Raw genomic sequence first — 17,548 nt, 5'->3', positions numbered from 1 at the left:
GATGGTAAAACGGTTGAAGACATTCTTCGCATTCACACACCGCACGGCCGACATTGGGCCTAAGAGTCGGCCGGTAAAAAGAAAGTGGAAAGAAAAAAATCTTAGATCCAACTGATGGATGTTTTCCGTCCGTACGAGAGAGTGGTAGGACCTGTCAATCTAGACACTCTTGTTTATCTGAACTTCCGTGGGCCATAGTTTGGTATGGTATCCGTGACTCAGCGACTAACTGGCCGTATATTTTACTATAACATTCGTGACTGTTAATACATTTTATTATAACATTCGTGACTGTAAATACATTTTAAGATAACATTCCTGACTGTAAATACATTTTTGTAAAACATTCGTGACTGCTCTTACATTTTGCTATAACAATCATGACTGCTAGTCTTTCTTTCAGACTTTTTTCTCCGAGGGGGGGGGGGAGCACTTGATATTTGGGGGGGGGGTGGACTAAATTTCCCGGGGCGGGGTGGGGCAGACACTGGTAAAAGTACGTTTTCTATATGTAACTGGGGTAGGCCTAACTACCAGTTACAAATGATAACGAACGAGAAGCCGAGACACAGTGTTGGTCTGATGCAACCGATAACAGGTGGTTTATTGGGTCGGGCTGATAACAACCTCAAAGCCGGCGCGTGCTATTTTGGGAAACGGTATTCAGACGGCCTGTCAACTTTGATGGATAGGACGCAGATGTTATTTTACGGTCTGTACGTTTGAACTACGCAACTGGTGGTCGGAGATCGAGTACAAGTATCGATTACGGAGGAATACAAGTACAGAGACGAGTACGGATACAAGGGATAAATAGGAGGGCACGGCAGGACTCGTTCTCTCTCTTCCCGTTTCAGCGAGCTCTCTTCCATCTTCATCGCTCGCTTAGATCAGTCAGTCTGTGTGACTATGTCAAGTCGGTTATAGAACGGGTTAGCCGTATTGTGTTAAGGAGGATTATAGACATGTGGATTCAGTTATATAAAGCCTAGTGAAGGACTGTTAGGGGTCAGTTGATTCAGACTATTATTGAGAAGCATTCCTGTTGATTTATTGTGTTATTATGAAGCATTTCTTGATTCATGTAATAAAGGATCAATAGCGAACCTGCATCTTGAGTATCTATACTGTGGTCAATGTTGTCTAGAATGAGTGGTTAAACTCGTTAACACGTGGCACTACAGGCAATTAGGTCTCATTACATGTGGCGTTGCGAGCATGGTAACTGTTGGCTCGTTACAATTGGCGTTGTCGGCAGGATAAATGTTCGCTCGTCACAATTGGCGCTGCGAGCAGGGTCACATTTGGCTCTGCGAGTAGCCTAGGTCACATTTGGCGTCGTCGGACAGGATGAATTCAACTAGACTTGCCGTTTAAGGCACCTATAGTCAACCTTGTGCATAACTGTGTTTAGTGTGTGTGTGAATTCGGACATTCAGGAACTGTGAAAATTGAGGAACGAGGAAAAATTTTTCATACACACACGGTAAGAAAGAACTCTCTTTTTTTAGTACTTAAGGAAGAAAATGTCTACTCTGGACGAGAAGCAGACCCATATAGTGGTCCTACCCAGAGAGTCCCATATTAACAAATTTTACGGGGACGGAGACCCAACTTTAACCAACAGGTTCAGTGAAGAGGTCAAAGCGGCCTGGGCCTCGAGACATATGTCACCAGAGGAAAGATTAAGACTGCTGATGGGCAGTATAGGTGAAACGGTTAGGGCAGAGGTTAAGTGCCACGATAGGACCGTCCAATCAGATCCAGATAAGGTGCTGGATCTGATTATGGAGACCTTTGGGGAGAGACGGTCGGGAGTGCAACTGCTATCGGGATTCGTGGGCTTAAAGCAGAGAATGGCGGAGAGTGTGATGGAGTACTCACACAGGATGAACAGGGCCTTTGATTTGGTAAAGGGCAAATCACCGGACATTGATGTACGCCTACTGAGGGACCATTTCATCGAGGGGCTAGCAACCCCGATCTTAAGGAGAGAGTTGAAAGAGGAGGTCCACAGAGACCAGCAGTTGACCTTCCTTCAGGTCAGGAACTCAGCGATCCGCAGGTCCGAGGATGAGGACCAATCGAACTGTTCGGTGGATAAAGTCTCTGTGCCTGAACAGAGACAATCCCCACCCACAGGGGCCGACACGATGGAGACCATGATGGCTCAACTGTTGGCCCACCTAGAGAAGGTTGACCAACGTTTGGAGAGGTTGGAAAGCAGGTCAACAGCTGAGAATCAGGAAAAGAACGGGACAAAACAGGGACGGGTTGGACGGCCGTGTCCTGCCAAGCCATCACTCCAATGGACGGCAGACGGTCGACCAATTTGTTTGTCTTGTTCACAACCCGGACATATGGCACGGTACTGTCCGGTGAAACGATCGCCCTCTGTAAGGCAGGTCAAGGCTACAGAGCGGCGAGGTAATGACTTGGTAAACAAAATGACAAAGAAACACAGTAAGGAGAAAAAGAAAGGTAAAACACAACTAATGGAAAAAATGAACTGTGAAATGAACTTGAATGTTGAAAAGTGTCAAGTGAACAATTTGTTGGTAGAGAAAAATGATGATAAGAAGAAAATTGGTAGACTTAATAAAGGAATTCAAAGTCTAACCAGGAAACTGGATAGGAAAAGTTCATGCAAATCAAAAGCACAGGAGAAATGTTCATCTTTAAAGTGTCTGTTATCGGAAGAAGTAAATAAAAATATTAGACAACAGAACAGTGTTGGCAAACTAGAAGGAATGAAAGAGTCTCAAACAAGACTTGAAGAAAAATTATCAGATATTGAAAAAGAACTTCAAATTACAGCAAGGCTGGGATCCATCGAACAGCGATGGGCAGCAGAATTGGCACTCGTTGACCTAGAGAGAAAACATCGCCCGGGGCGGTCCAATGGCAATGCGGACGCCTTATCAAGGAATCCTAACGAGAGACCGGGTGATGAGGAAGAAACACTGACAGGAATATGTGAGGTCAGAGCGTCAACAGATATCCCTCATGGGGTACAAGTGATGCAAAACGGGCAGACCGGGGTGGAGCACATATCCACGGAACCCGAACATATGGACAGTAGTGATTTTAATTGCCTTAATCACAAAAAGATAAGAGATGCCCAGAGAACGGATAGTGGCTTACAACCGCTATTGAAATACGTCCAGGAACAAAAATTCCCAGGAAGAAGGGAAAGAGAACAATTTGGTCGGGAAACAAAGAAAATACTGAGTCAGTGGAACCGTCTCAGTATAAAGGATGGTGTTCTCATGCGGAGAATTCATGACCAAATTGATGGCACAATACACCAGGTGGTGGTGCCGGGACAATTACGAGAAGAAGTGCTAAGGTTGGCACATGACAGGGCAGGACACCAGGGTCAGGACAGAACCCACAAAATATTACGACGGAGGTGTTACTGGCCCAATATGGAAATGGAGGTCAAACGCCATTGTGAGGCTTGTGTGAGGTGTCAGCATGCGAAAAGGCCAGTTGTCAAAATGAGACAGCCATCAGGACACCTACTAGCGACAAAACCACTAGAGATTGTGGCTATGGACTTTACGTCGTTGGAGCAATCATCGGATGGGACGGAACATGTGTTGGTAATGACTGATGTATTCACCAAATGGACTGTGGCGGTGCCCACACGAGATCAGACTGCCAAAACAGTGGCAAAGGTCTTATTACAACATTGGTTCATCAAATATGGCATACCAAGACAATTACACTCTGACCAAGGAAGGGCCTTTGAGTCAGAAGTAATTAACCAACTGTGCAACCACTACGGGATCAACAAATCTAGAACAACCACATTTAATCCGAAAGGAAACGGACAGTGTGAACGGTTCAACCGCAGCATGCATGATTTGCTGCGTACGCTAGAACCTGAACAGAAAAAACGTTGGCCTGATTTTCTCCCAGAGTTGGTATATCTATACAACTGCACACCACATGCCACAACCGGCTTTTCGCCATACATGTTGCTGTTCGGACGAGAGGCTCGACTCCCTCTTGATTTGTTCCTAGGAAAAAGGGAGAGTATGACTGGCTCATACACCGCACTGGAATATGTGAATGAACATATGAGAAGAATTAGAGAAATGTACAGGGTAGTACAGGAAAGACTAGAACATGAATCTCGGCGAAGGGAACCGCCGATACAGACGAAGGACCCGCCACTCAAACTGAATGACAGGGTATTACTGCGTAGCCACCCGTTAGGCAGAAACAAAATCCACGATCTCTGGGGACAGGAGATATGGCAAGTCGTGGAGATGCCTAAAGTAGCAGGTGGCCCCTTTAAGATAAGACCCATCGATCACGCCAAACCGGATCGGTGGGCGAATATTGCTCAATTAAAGAAATATTGGAATAGGCAAGAAGAGCAGTTACACACAGAGAAACCCAAGACAATTAGGGAACCGGAAGTTATAACGGAAATTCACATACCCATTCCGGAACCATATCACCATCAACAGAACAACAGCGATACGCAAGGGGAGGATACCGGCAACAATGAGGATCCCGGTCCCTCCAGAAGCAGAGAGACAGTAGACCATCAGATAAGTGGTCCGCGGAGAAGTTTAAGGAACAGAAGGAATACGAAATTTTTTGTCAGCAACCATCAATTCTTTCATGGTCGCGCTGGTATGAAAACAGACTGTTCAAAGAGCTATAGAAGTGAACTGGTGAAGGCACCAAATGGAAAGGGTGGATGTGAATTCTAGAACTGTTTTGTGTCTCAGGAAGATGATGTAGACACAGTTGATATGTGAAATAGGTAGAACTGTCAATCGTATACGAATGGAACGTCGTGGACAGTGAGTAGAACAATAGATTTTTTTTTTACGACTGTGCGATTGACTTTGGAGGAGTGCACCTGCCAGGCGTTGTTTGTGGTTGAAAACACACAAAAAAAGCAGGGGTGGATGTAACTGGGGTAGGCCTAACTACCAGTTACAAATGATAACGAACGAGAAGCCGAGACACAGTGTTGGTCTGATGCAACCGATAACAGGTGGCTTATTGGGTCGGGCTGATAACAACCTCAAAGCCGGCGCGTGCTATTTTGGGAAACGGTATTCAGACGGCCTGTCAACTTTGATGGATAGGACGCAGATGTTATTTTACGGTCTGTACGTTTGAACTACGCAACTGGTGGTCGGAGATCGAGTACAAGTATCGATTACGGAGGAATACAAGTACAGAGACGAGTACGGATACAAGGGATAAATAGGAGGGCACGGCAGGACTCGTTCTCTCTCTTCCCGTTTCAGCGAGCTCTCTTCCATCTTCATCGCTCGCTTAGATCAGTCAGTCTGTGTGACTATGTCAAGTCGGTTATAGAACGGGTTAGCCGTATTGTGTTAAGGAGGATTATAGACATGTGGATTCAGTTATATAAAGCCTAGTGAAGGACTGTTAGGGGTCAGTTGATTCAGACTATTATTGAGAAGCATTCCTGTTGATTTATTGTGTTATTATGAAGCATTTCTTGATTCATGTAATAAAGGATCAATAGCGAACCTGCATCTTGAGTATCTATACTGTGGTCAATGTTGTCTAGAATGAGTGGTTAAACTCGTTAACACGTGGCACTACAGGCAATTAGGTCTCATTACATGTGGCGTTGCGAGCATGGTAACTGTTGGCTCGTTACAATTGGCGTTGTCGGCAGGATAAATGTTCGCTCGTCACATATATAAATTCCATTTCGTTCGGGGGGGGGGGGGATGGAAAAGAGGGCGGTAGTCTTTCTTCGCCCCTCCCCCCACCCCCCGAAGAGATGCTTGGAAGAAACTGGTGACTGCCAATGCAGTTTTGGTATAACCTTCGTGACTGCCAATACATTGTTTGGTATAACATTCGTGCACGCCTTTACATCTTGGTACAATATGCGTAATTTTCTTTTATTTCAGAACAATATTCGTGAATAGCCAAACAAAAAATATTTTTATTACCAACCAAACTAGTAGGCCACGCACATATTTATGACAGTCTATTCTATAAAAACTATAATCCGTCAAATCCAGCGATTGTAAATATCGCTTAGTCATGTGAGGGGAAAATCCTAAAAATAGAAGCTCAAGGGTCACAGGTCAGTGAACTTGTTGAATTTCTCGTCACGATCTTTGGCCACTGCTAGTCACGTGGGTGACAAGTCACGTGGTGTATTGATAGCTACCAACCGAACTAAAGCTATTTGGGGGCGACATCTTGAGTTGAGATTCCTGTGGGATTTTTTAGTGGCATAACTTGGTATCTGAGGATCGAAAAAGTAAACAAAACTGTCCCAATATCTTTAGACATCAGAGATTGGTCAGATGGATGCAGCACATGATATTTTGTAGGAATGACATGACATAAGCCAAATATGACATGTGGGTAGTAGTGACATGACACAAGCAGCATATGACATTGGGCAAGATTGGTATGACATAAGACAGACATGACATTTGGCAAGATTACCAGGACATATGACAAACATGACATTGCGCAAGAGTACCATGGCATATGACAAACATGACATTGGGCAAGAGTACCATGACATATGATAAACATGACATTAGACAAGAGCAGCATGACATATGACAAACATGACATTGCGCAAGAGTACCATGACATAAGACAAACATGACATTGGGCAAGAGTACCATGACATATGATAAACATGACATTGGGCAAGAGCAGCATGACATATGACAAACATGACATATTTGTAGCAGTGACCTGTTGACGCTAAGACAAACCAACCAGCAGGCCTACCAAATAAATCTCTCCCTAAACTTCTTAAAAACCTTCGTTCTGTAAACTTCAAAAAGTACATTTGAATAACTTTCAAACTGTAAGCTATTTAGGTCAGAAGATCGTCTGCTTCAAGTCCGTGGCCTTAAAGCCGAGCCTACCTTTTGGCCAGCTCAAATCTTTAAATACCGGACGAGTGACTTTTTTATAACATTGCTTAACGTTAAGCCGGATTAACTGGGATTAAGTAAAGCTGTGCTATGAATTTAAACTGTAGTAAAATGAAATAAAAAGACCCTCTCTGAAATCATCATCTATAAATTAAAAAAACCCAACAAGTAGTCTACCTCATTAATTAAAATGCTCCATTTATTTCTAAAATTAAAACCAGCATTACGATAGCTTGCGTGGGATTATGCTGGCTACAAAAAGACAATCGGATGTTTACATTACCAGTATCTCCTCTAATCCCCTTGTCTTTACGGCGACTTGCCCGCCGGCGAACTACGACCCCCCCCCCCCCCCCCCTTTCAAGATAAAAAAAAAACTGCATTTGACGACGACGCGAATAGAAACAAGAAAACAGCACTTTTTTTCTGCAGCGACCCAGGTATTTATTCACGTTCTAGGTCTAGCTTTTTATAGATTCATTATTTAATAGTTATTTCTTTTTCGATAAAGTGAGGGCCTGGGCAAGAACGTTTGAATGTGGACAAAAAATATTCATATTTTATTTATCTTAGCAGAACAAATATAATAATATAAAGTTTTATTTCTGTTGTATTTTATGAGTAAAATAAAAAGTGTATTAGAAGTGAGATATAATAAACGGAGTGAAAAAGTTATTATCTTTCTAAAGGATAAGTTGTTTCCCTTGGAGTCTATATCAGGTAAATATAGTTATTGTAACAACATGTATTCTTTGTTGTTGTGGGTTAGCTTTCATACAGGAACACGAGCAACAGTGGCAACTTCAAATGACAACTTTATTTACACTATGTACAGATAAATCCGTGGTACATCCATATTTGAAGATCAACTGATATAGGTACAAATAATAATCACGACTCCAAGTCATGGAGACATCTTACACTCACTGCCATCGTTCCAGTCCTCAGTCCTAGCACACAACCCCCGTTCACCTTTTTCTCTCCCTTTTATTCACCACTTTCTCTCCCCTTACGTCAATGAGCGATCTCACCCAAAAGCATGGGAAATACACATGACGATCGCTCAGACAGTCCTTCCGCTAGCCAGGTACTCTTCATTCATGCAAAACACAATATAATAAACATACCTAATTATACAGTCTGTGACACGTCCCCCCTTCAAATCAAATTTTGTGTAACAAAATTTATAAATACAATATTGGTAGGGCAGGATCATGTGCCAGACAACAAAAAACTGTGTACAACTCAAAGTAGAGTAAAATATATTCATTTTAGACTAAGCACTTGTAGTCATAAATTTATAGTGCATACAAATACAACAGTATATAGTGACTATATCAGTGATAATTAAAATATGTCAGTGTTTTGAACAAAAACTTTAAATGTACAAGCATTATATGTAATATTTAATGCATCAATATACATTCACATAGGAGAAAAAAAACATTTCAATTACCCAGTAACTGTAGTATAAACAAAACAAATGAGTTTAATAAATTACCAGACGAGTCTGGTACATGACCTTATTACCAAACATAATACATAGTTGAAATTATCAGAGACTTAATTCAACTCATAATTTAAATAACTATATCCTATGTAGTAAAAAACTTCCTTATCATCAAGGTATATTATTACCACGCATGAGTAATATACTTTGTTGTCTCCCCTAGTCGACCCATTTCAGTCACATCTAGGTCACAACACAACATTCTTGCCTTTCACAGGTATCGACTGATACAATTCATCATTGAGACTTCCGTCTTATTGTTATGCGGAATAAATAGTCTCTAACTTTTACTTGATTTACTTTATTCACTGTTAATTAATAGTATAGAATAGGTTTAACATAATACAGTTTTCTTTCTTTTGAAATATTACACAATTTATATAATTTATATTTACTGATACAAATTGTTTGATATTTATATATTACAGTTACAGACTGTATAATATTAATAAACTGTCAATTGATAATTTAATCTTAGCATCCTCTATAGCATGAGTAATCGTTCTCGTGCAGTTGACGATGACCCGTATGCCATCTCTCCCTCAAATTGTAGCTTTCAGCTTTGCTACCATAATCATTTCCTAGATTTCGTGTAACTTGTGTTACTTCATTTGTTTTAATATTCTCCTCTGGTTTCTGAACAACGTCAGTGGTTATCTTGCTTTGTGTATGTTGGTTTGGTTCATCAACCAACTCAATATAAATATTATGGCATTGCTTTGGCCTTTCATAATACATCTTGCTTCGGTATCTTTCATTAGAACATGATATATTCTTTCTTAAATTACTATATTTCCCACATGACTTTCTTTGTACATAATTGTTTCTTCTCTGTTTTGCCAACCTATGCCAACATTGATTTTGGTAATGACCTGTTTTTCCGCAGTAAAAACATCTAGATTTTGGCTTCTTATAAACATGGTGACTGTATTCATAGTTTGCTAAATTTCTTTTTCTTTCATTCTGTGCATTAATGACATTAATGACATTCTTATTAACATGTTGACTGTATTCATAGTTTGCTAAATTTCTTTTACTTTCATTCTGTGCATCAATGACATTGTAGTTTCTAGTTACTGTTTCATCTTTCTTAACTTCCTTGTGCTTCTTTATTGATTCTAATTCACACATAAATTTCTGTGTTAATTTCTCCATTTCTTTGTTAAATTTATTCTTGAGTTCTAGTATATCTTCTTTATAGTTTGACTCCAATTTTCGAAGTAAATCTTCAATAGGTACGTTCTCTTCATTGTGGCTTATTAAGTTCACTGATTCATTAATCATCATTAGTTTATCATGATTCCTGCCATTCTCCGATGGACTTATTAAATCATCACTGCCATTAACTGATGGGCTTATTAAATCATTTTGACTACCATTCTCTGATGGACTTGTTTCTTGTTGACTGCCATTCTCTGATGGACTTGTGATACAACTCTCAGTAATATTCTCGTGTACCTGCGTTTGAGTCAAAAAAGAGTCAATCTTAAGACATTCCAATGTATCTGTCTCCAAAAAATCATTATTAAGTTCACCCTCTGTTTTTTTCTTTGGTTTCAATTCTTCCTGGACTATGTTACTTTGTTCTTCATTCTTAAGGTTGCTAATATTTACTTCTTCAAGTTCTGCTTTAAATTCTGTCTGTTCACTTTCTAATTTTGGTTCATTTGTGTCTGTTATAGCTTTCATTTCTAATAGTTCTTGTTCATATGCTAGTTCATGTAGGCCTACTTGTTTTTCCAAAGTTTCAGCCCTTTTATCTGCTCTCTGTTTTCTGTTTCTTTTTTTCCGCTTTCCTTTTGATTGTACAGTCTCCTCTACTTTATCTCCATCTGACATTTCTTCTTCTTTTTGCACCTCTGTAATAGCTCTTGATCTATTACGCACTATTTCTGTCTCACCATCTAATTCTCTTATTACTTTTCCATGAGCTAGTCTGGGTTGTTCATTTTCTTCGTCCCATGCTTCTAATGCTTTTTCTATGTCTCGGTCAAATCGAGTGTTTGCCCAGGCTATCTGCTTCTTCATCTTCTTAATGCCTTGCGCCCTCGCTAGTGCTAGATATTCTTCAAAACATAACATTTTGATATATTTTCTATTTATGACATAAAATATAAATTCATTAGTTGACAATAGATAAATGTTAATTAATTTACAATACCCTTTCTTGTATTCTGGCTTTGTTCAGTTGATTACAGACATCTAGTAATCCAAGAAAAGTTCATAGTACATATATAGTACAAAAATAGTTCACTTTGTTGATTCCAAAAAGTTGAAAAAAATTCAAAATAGTTCTAGTAGCCTGTTACAGAGTAGAAATTTGTCCAGTTTTAGATAAGACATCTTTAGGAACAGTTACAAAAATAAACTTGATCTGCTAAATCCAAACAGCAGAAAAACTTGAACAGCTAATCCATATAGAAAACTTGAACAGCTAAATCCAAACAGTAGAAAAGAAACACTAAGACTTGATCGGCTAAATCCAAACAGAAAAAACACACAGACGATATTTACTCGACATTGGTGAGACAATATCGAAATAAGGTGATAAAAATTATCACGTTGATGACTTGACTTGAACAAAACGTCTGACTTGACTACAGCAACCCTTCTGACTTGAGTGTAGATAGATGACTTTCAAGTGGAAACAGTGGAAGACCACTTCAAAAACGTTGAAAACTGCTTACAATGATAATGTGACAATTCTTGATCACTTGTAGTAACACTGTAACTTCGTTGACGATTTTAGACTTCAATATAATTTACCAATGTAACAACATCACTTCTTCAATTGCTTCTGACAATGTAACAGTAGACGCTCACTTCTGACACCATATGTAACAACATGTATTCTTTGTTGTTGTGGGTTAGCTTTCATACAGGAACACGAGCAACAGTGGCAACTTCAAATGACAACTTTATTTACACTATGTACAGATAAATCCGTGGTACATCCATATTTGAAGATCAACTGATATAGGTACAAATAATAATCACGACTCCAAGTCATGGAGACATCTTACACTCACTGCCATCGTTCCAGTCCTCAGTCCTAGCACACAACCCCCGTTCACCTTTTTCTCTCCCTTTTATTCACCACTTTCTCTCCCCTTACGTCAATGAGCGATCTCACCCAAAAGCATGGGAAATACACATGACGATCGCTCAGACAGTCCTTCCGCTAGCCAGGTACTCTTCATTCATGCAAAACACAATATAATAAACATACCTAATTATACAGTCTGTGACAGTTATGTTAACGCCACAAACTAGGTCACGATTCATATATTGTTGCCTATTTTTATATAAACTGATTGAAAATTAAAGTCTCAGAAGATAGATCTATGACTATGAGTGTCTTAAAAATAACTAAAAGCATGCTGCCTTAGTTTTATTTTTGTTTAAAATTCTGAAAGATCTTTACAATTATTTGACCCATGACCCTGACATGCGTATTCAGCTTCGGCTATTAATAGACCATTTTTGTAAACATTACAACCTGTATGTGGTCCTAAACCTATAGACAGTGATGTATGTTTTAATTGTTTGTTTACATGATAGCCGACTACCAAGAACACCCACCTCCACCCCGTTCAGTCAAACAACCAAGCAGCACCACCCACCTCCACCCACCCCATTCAAACAACCAATCACCACCACCCACCTCCACCCACCCCATTCAGTCAAACAACCAATCACCAGCACCAATCTCACACCTACAAACAACCCTCAATCAAATATTCAGCCAACAATCACCATAAGATAGTTGGTTCACCACCCCCCAACCCCCACCCTAATACCCATCTAAACCTCTATCAATTAAACAGCCAAGCCCCCACCCCCAACCCTAACACCCCAATCAATTAAACAGCCAATCCCTAACACCCATCTACACCCAATCAATTAAACAGCCAGCCCCCTCCACCCTCACACCATCCTAACACCCATCTATACCCAATCAATTAAACAGCCAGCCCCCTCCACCCTCACACCATCCTAACACCCATCTATACCCAATCAATTAAACAGCCAACCCCCTCCACCCCCACCCCACCCTAACACCCATCTACACCCCAATCAAATAAACAGCCAACCCCCTCCACCCTCACCCCACCCTAACACCCATATACACCTTAATCAATTAAACAGCCAACCCCCTCCACCCACCCTAACACCCCAATCAATTAAACAGCCAAGCCCTAACACCCATCTACAACCAATCAATTAAACATCCAAGCCCACTCCCCCATGACCACCTTGACACCCCAATCAACGTCCTTACTGTACTCTATCCAATTAAAATATCGCTGATTAGATTCCATTATTTTTTTTATTCTTCTTGTCTCCTGATTTCTTAATGAACTCGCTCTAATTGCATTTTCTCCAGCAACGGTTCTCAAGTATTTCAAAAGCGGGCACATTCGCTACTTTACAGAAGCTATTTCTTGGTGTCAATTATCAACAAAATCATAGTTTGGCTTGTGGACAGCAAAATCATGCTTTGGTCAGTGGTCAGCACAATTATACTTAAATAAGTGGTCAGTTAAATCATGCTTTGGGCAGTGGTCAGCAAAATCATGCTTTGGGCAGTGGTCAGCATCAGTATAACTTGCCTAATTGTCAGCTAAATATTGCTTTAGTCAGTGATCAACAAAATTATACTTAAATCAGTGGTACGTGGTACCAAGACTGACTTACGAATAGTTTACCACTAAATTAGCCACATTTCCCTTTGCATAATTTATACTTGCGTTAAATACTATTTAGAATCATCACAACTTTTCATCATTGTGTTTAATATAGAGACTTAACAAGCCTCTAATGTTAAATCTACTAGGATTATAGACACTACATCAAAATATGTACACACAATGAAGCTATCTTTCTTACATTCATTCTATATTTAAAACATAATAAGTAAACTTTGAGTCATGTGGCTTTAAATAGGTTTAGAAGTATAAGCTGAACTCAGTCTTCAGTTTTTTGGGACTCCTTGATAAACAAATCTAAGGGATCCCTTCCTGTATAAACTTCGGGATTTCTTCCTATACAAACTTCAGGCACCACTGTACACGTCTCTGGGATCGGTTGTTGTACAAACCTAAATGATCCTTTGCTGCATAAGCTTCGGGGACCCTATGCTGTACAAACCGCAGGGATCCCTTTCATTACAAACCTCAGTGATCCCTTTCATTACAAACCGCAGGGATCCCTTTCATTACAAACCACAGAGATCCCTTTCATTACAAACCACAGAGATCCCTTTCATTACAAGCCTCAGGGATCCCTTTCATTCCAAACAGCAGGGATCCCTTTTATTACAAACCGTAGGGATCCCATTCATTACAAACCGTAGGGATCACTTTCTGTACAAACTGCAGTGATCCCTTTCATTACAAACCTCAGTGATCCCTTTCATTACAAACAGCAGTGATCCCTTTCATTACAAACAGCAGTGATCCCTTTCTCTACAAACAGCAGGGATCCCTTTTATTACAAACCCCAGGAGTCCCATCTACGCAGACGTGAGATCCTCTGCTGGAAATCCACGAATGTTCTCATATTGATTGTAGACTTGTAAACACATCTGATGCTGTTTTTTCAACTCGTCCAGAGGCACATTTTAATGATTGTAAATTTAAAACTCTACAGCCGTCAATGTAATTATCATTAAACGGTCTGAATTGGAGGAACACATGAAACAAAGTCAGGAAAACAAGAGATTCATATAACACACAGTGAAATCTGTACCGTACTATATGCATTTAAAATCTATATATGAAACACCGTGACTGACGTTTCTTAAGTTTTCCCACAAGGAATAAAATGAACGACTCGTGAATCCTAAGCCCTCCACAAGTATTACATTATTAAAAGTAACATCAGTAAAAAAAACTTTATTTAATTATCTCTGGTTTTTCTTACCCCATAAGTATTAAATTAGATTCGGCTTATGAAAATATATGCAACACTGTTGATTTTACCTCACTCCCCGCCCCCCCCCCCCTTTCTTACGTATTTAATTAAAACATACCGACCGAGGAGTACCACCCCCTCATCCCCTCCCCCAGCAATAGACCAACGCCCTGCACTGTTGACGATATGCACTGAGCGTACAGGAATGTGGTCGAAATGAAAACATTAGCGACTTCGTTTAACGTAAATTTTTAATGGTCATACATATTTTATTCTAGCAAGAAATACATATCTTACAAGCAAGAAATACATATCTTACCAGCAAGAAATACATATCTTACCAGCAAAAACTGATAACAAACACGAAACATGACGTTAACAATAAAACATAACGTCCATCGCTAACATAATAACGTGACGTTCACCACAAGAAATAAAAAATACGTCCACAATAATCAATAAAACATGACGTCCACAATAAACAATAAAACACGACATCTACAATAAACAATGAAACACGACGTCCACAATAAACAATAAAACATGACGTTCACAACAAATCAAACGCCCACTAACATTTCCATAGACAGACAACCACCACTAAGAATTTTAAATAATAGATAAAGCTACTTCCCCTTTTTCCTTCCTCCCCCCCCCCCTCCCACATTCCCTCCCCGTTCAACATTTTTTAAACAAAAATTTGACCCCGCTCTGTATATTGGACAAAAACTAGGCCTCAACAATTTTACCTGCAGATAACGTGTATTTGACGACAGAGAGGTAAAATACCTCTACCTTCAAGTATCGAACTTGGGGGTTTCTTTCAGGCACATCAACGCCCCCCCCCCCCCCCCCCCACTTCGTACGATATTAAAAAGATGTATTATTTATATAGAAAATATGTCCTTTAGAAAGTGTTCGCCGTCCCGGAAATTTGTTTTACTGCCCCTCCCCCCACCTCACACCCACCCTCGTCATTTTAATGTTTCAAGTTCCCCTGAAAAAAATGTCTGAAACAAACCCTGATCAAACTTTCTACAAACGATAGCTCTAACTTGTTTTTACATATGTGAATATTTTTTAACATACGAATCGAAATATACAAAATAAATATTATTACAGAGATGCATAAGCCAGGAGATCGGATTGATTTATCGATTTCCAATATTCAGAGATCAGTGTGTAGCAGACGTATTTATACAGATTTTTTATTGGGACGAGGGGGGGGGTGGAAGTTCGCAAGCGTCAAAGTTTGTAGTTTGTGTAATTGTTGACTGGTGGTTTGTTGGTTCTGGTGTGTACAAGTGTTAGCTCATTTTTAATGAAATATTGGGTAAGGTTGTAGAAATTCACGGTATGTTGGTTGTATTCAGAAACTTTCGTTTATTAAGATAACATGTTGAATAAACTTAGTTCTACGGGTGTTTTATGAAATCTTGGATACACGCAGAAAGTTTTTATTTTTAAATTTTATTTTTCGTAAAATAGCGGACACACATACATGTGTTATGTTGACTTAGATGTATTATATGAGTTTAGGCTGTGTTGATTTGTCAAGAGTTCCCTCCTCCCCCCCCCCCCCCGCCCAAACCCTGTAGTGCTGTTATCAAAGATCCCCCCCCCCCACTCTCCATTTTTAAAAGTCGTGTTTTAAAAATGTCTCACCTTCCAGACGACCAGCTTGTCAACATCACGTGACCCCGACAAAGTGTAAACATCACGTGCTCGTCTCCCAGGAAACCAAAGTCAACACCATCTCCAATCTTTTTTGTACACTCAAACAATGAGTCGTTAGGGCTAAACCATTGCGCACTCTTAGGTTAGCCGTACCCCTTCAGGGAACTGCGTCTGATATGGTTCGACTTGAGGTTAAAATTAAGTTTTGTGTTAGAGTTAGGATTAACATGAATAGTGACAGCAGTGTTTCTTCCAGACTTTTTTGCAGACGGGGCGGACACTGTTAAAAGTATACATTTTCATATAAATTCCATTTGGTTCGCGGGGGGGGGGGGGGGGGGTTGACTCTCTTCGAGAGCTCTGCCCCCCCCCCCCCCCTTCCGAAGAGATGCCTGGAAGAAACTCGGAGTGGCTGTTACAGTTAACGAATGCTGTTAATCGTATTCAGTGTTTCTTCCAGACTTTTTTTCTCCGGGGGGGGGGGGGGGGGGCACTTGAAATTTTCGGGGGGGGGGGGGGGGTGTGCGGTCAACATTTTTCGGGGGGGGGGGGGTGGACGCGGGTGGACACTAGTAAAAGTGTATGTTTACTATACATACTATACCCCCCCCCCCCCCCGAAGAGATGCCTGTAAGAAACTCTGATCGTATTGTACCCTACACATCGATGGTTCAACTCTTTCCTCGTGTCCAAAATGTCAGTGTAAGCCTTTTATTGGATTAGCCCAACGGCTGGTCTCTCCAGCAATCGCTTTCTAAATCTCCGGTTGCATATGCGTGAAGATAATGTAAATGAGCCACACACAAAAATAACACGAATAGGCTGCATGGAATTAATGTCAGGTTTTTTAGTTGTTTTCTTTTTCTTTTTTTTTTTTTTTAATTTCAAGCTGGCAAACCTGTCGGTCATGTGACCAGTACAAAAAAAATAATTTTTAGCTCAAATTTCTCTGTGGTGACAGTGAAGGCTATCTGTCATCGTGACGTATGAAATATGATAGTTGACGAACCAAGTGATGTCCGCTCTTGTGAGGTCACAGTCTTATGTCATGACGGCACTGCTGTGCCCCCCCTCCCTCTCCCCCACACACCTATCCCAACTCAGGTGAAACCTACCTGAATATAGAGTGGCCAGGAATGTTGGTATGATTTCAAGTTAAAATATTTCTTTTTCCTTACCTTGTCACAACACGTGAGCTAAACTTAATCTCCATAATGTCGGGTGTGTGGGATAAAAATACCTCGAAATAAAATGTGTGGGCGAGTTAACCGGAGGGGGGGGGGGGGGTGAAGGAGAAAGAATTACGTGTCGCATTACTTTTCCCACGCAGTAATCTTTATCAAGCTAACTTAATACATTCCCTACTGCGCTGTAGATTTTAGATTAAATAAAGAAAAACAAATCTTGACAATGGCCTAGATAATGTATACAAAAACAATGCACATGATCTATAGTAATGTGTACAAAAACAATGGACATGGTCTAGAGAAATGTGTAGGCCTACGACAACAAACACATTAATAAAAAA

The 17,548-nt window shown here is 40.3% G+C and overlaps 1 protein-coding gene across 3 annotated transcripts in view; it reads left to right on the top strand.

Annotated features, from left to right (window-relative positions):
* The first annotated feature begins 7,300 nt into the window (after window positions 1-7,300).
* Window positions 7,301-17,548, top strand: part of LOC131929313 (apoptosis-inducing factor 3) — a 53,939-nt gene continuing 43,691 nt past the window's right edge. The window contains exon 1 of one of the 3 annotated variants that reach the window (XM_059285423.1): window positions 7,301-7,357. The gene's annotated coding sequence lies outside the window, so the exon portion shown is untranslated. Of the gene's footprint in view, window positions 7,358-7,418; window positions 7,638-17,548 lie in introns of those variants that run through there. The other 2 variants (XM_059285420.1, XM_059285419.1) reach the window with 2 other exon arrangements.

This window comes from Physella acuta, unplaced genomic scaffold (genome assembly GCF_028476545.2).
Source record: "Physella acuta isolate Inbredline_101_S28 unplaced genomic scaffold, ASM2847654v3 ptg001613l, whole genome shotgun sequence".
Taxonomy (NCBI): Eukaryota; Metazoa; Mollusca; class Gastropoda; family Physidae; genus Physella; species Physella acuta.
The sequence above is the reverse complement of the archived record's forward strand: the minus strand, read 5'-3'. Positions and strand labels throughout refer to the sequence as shown.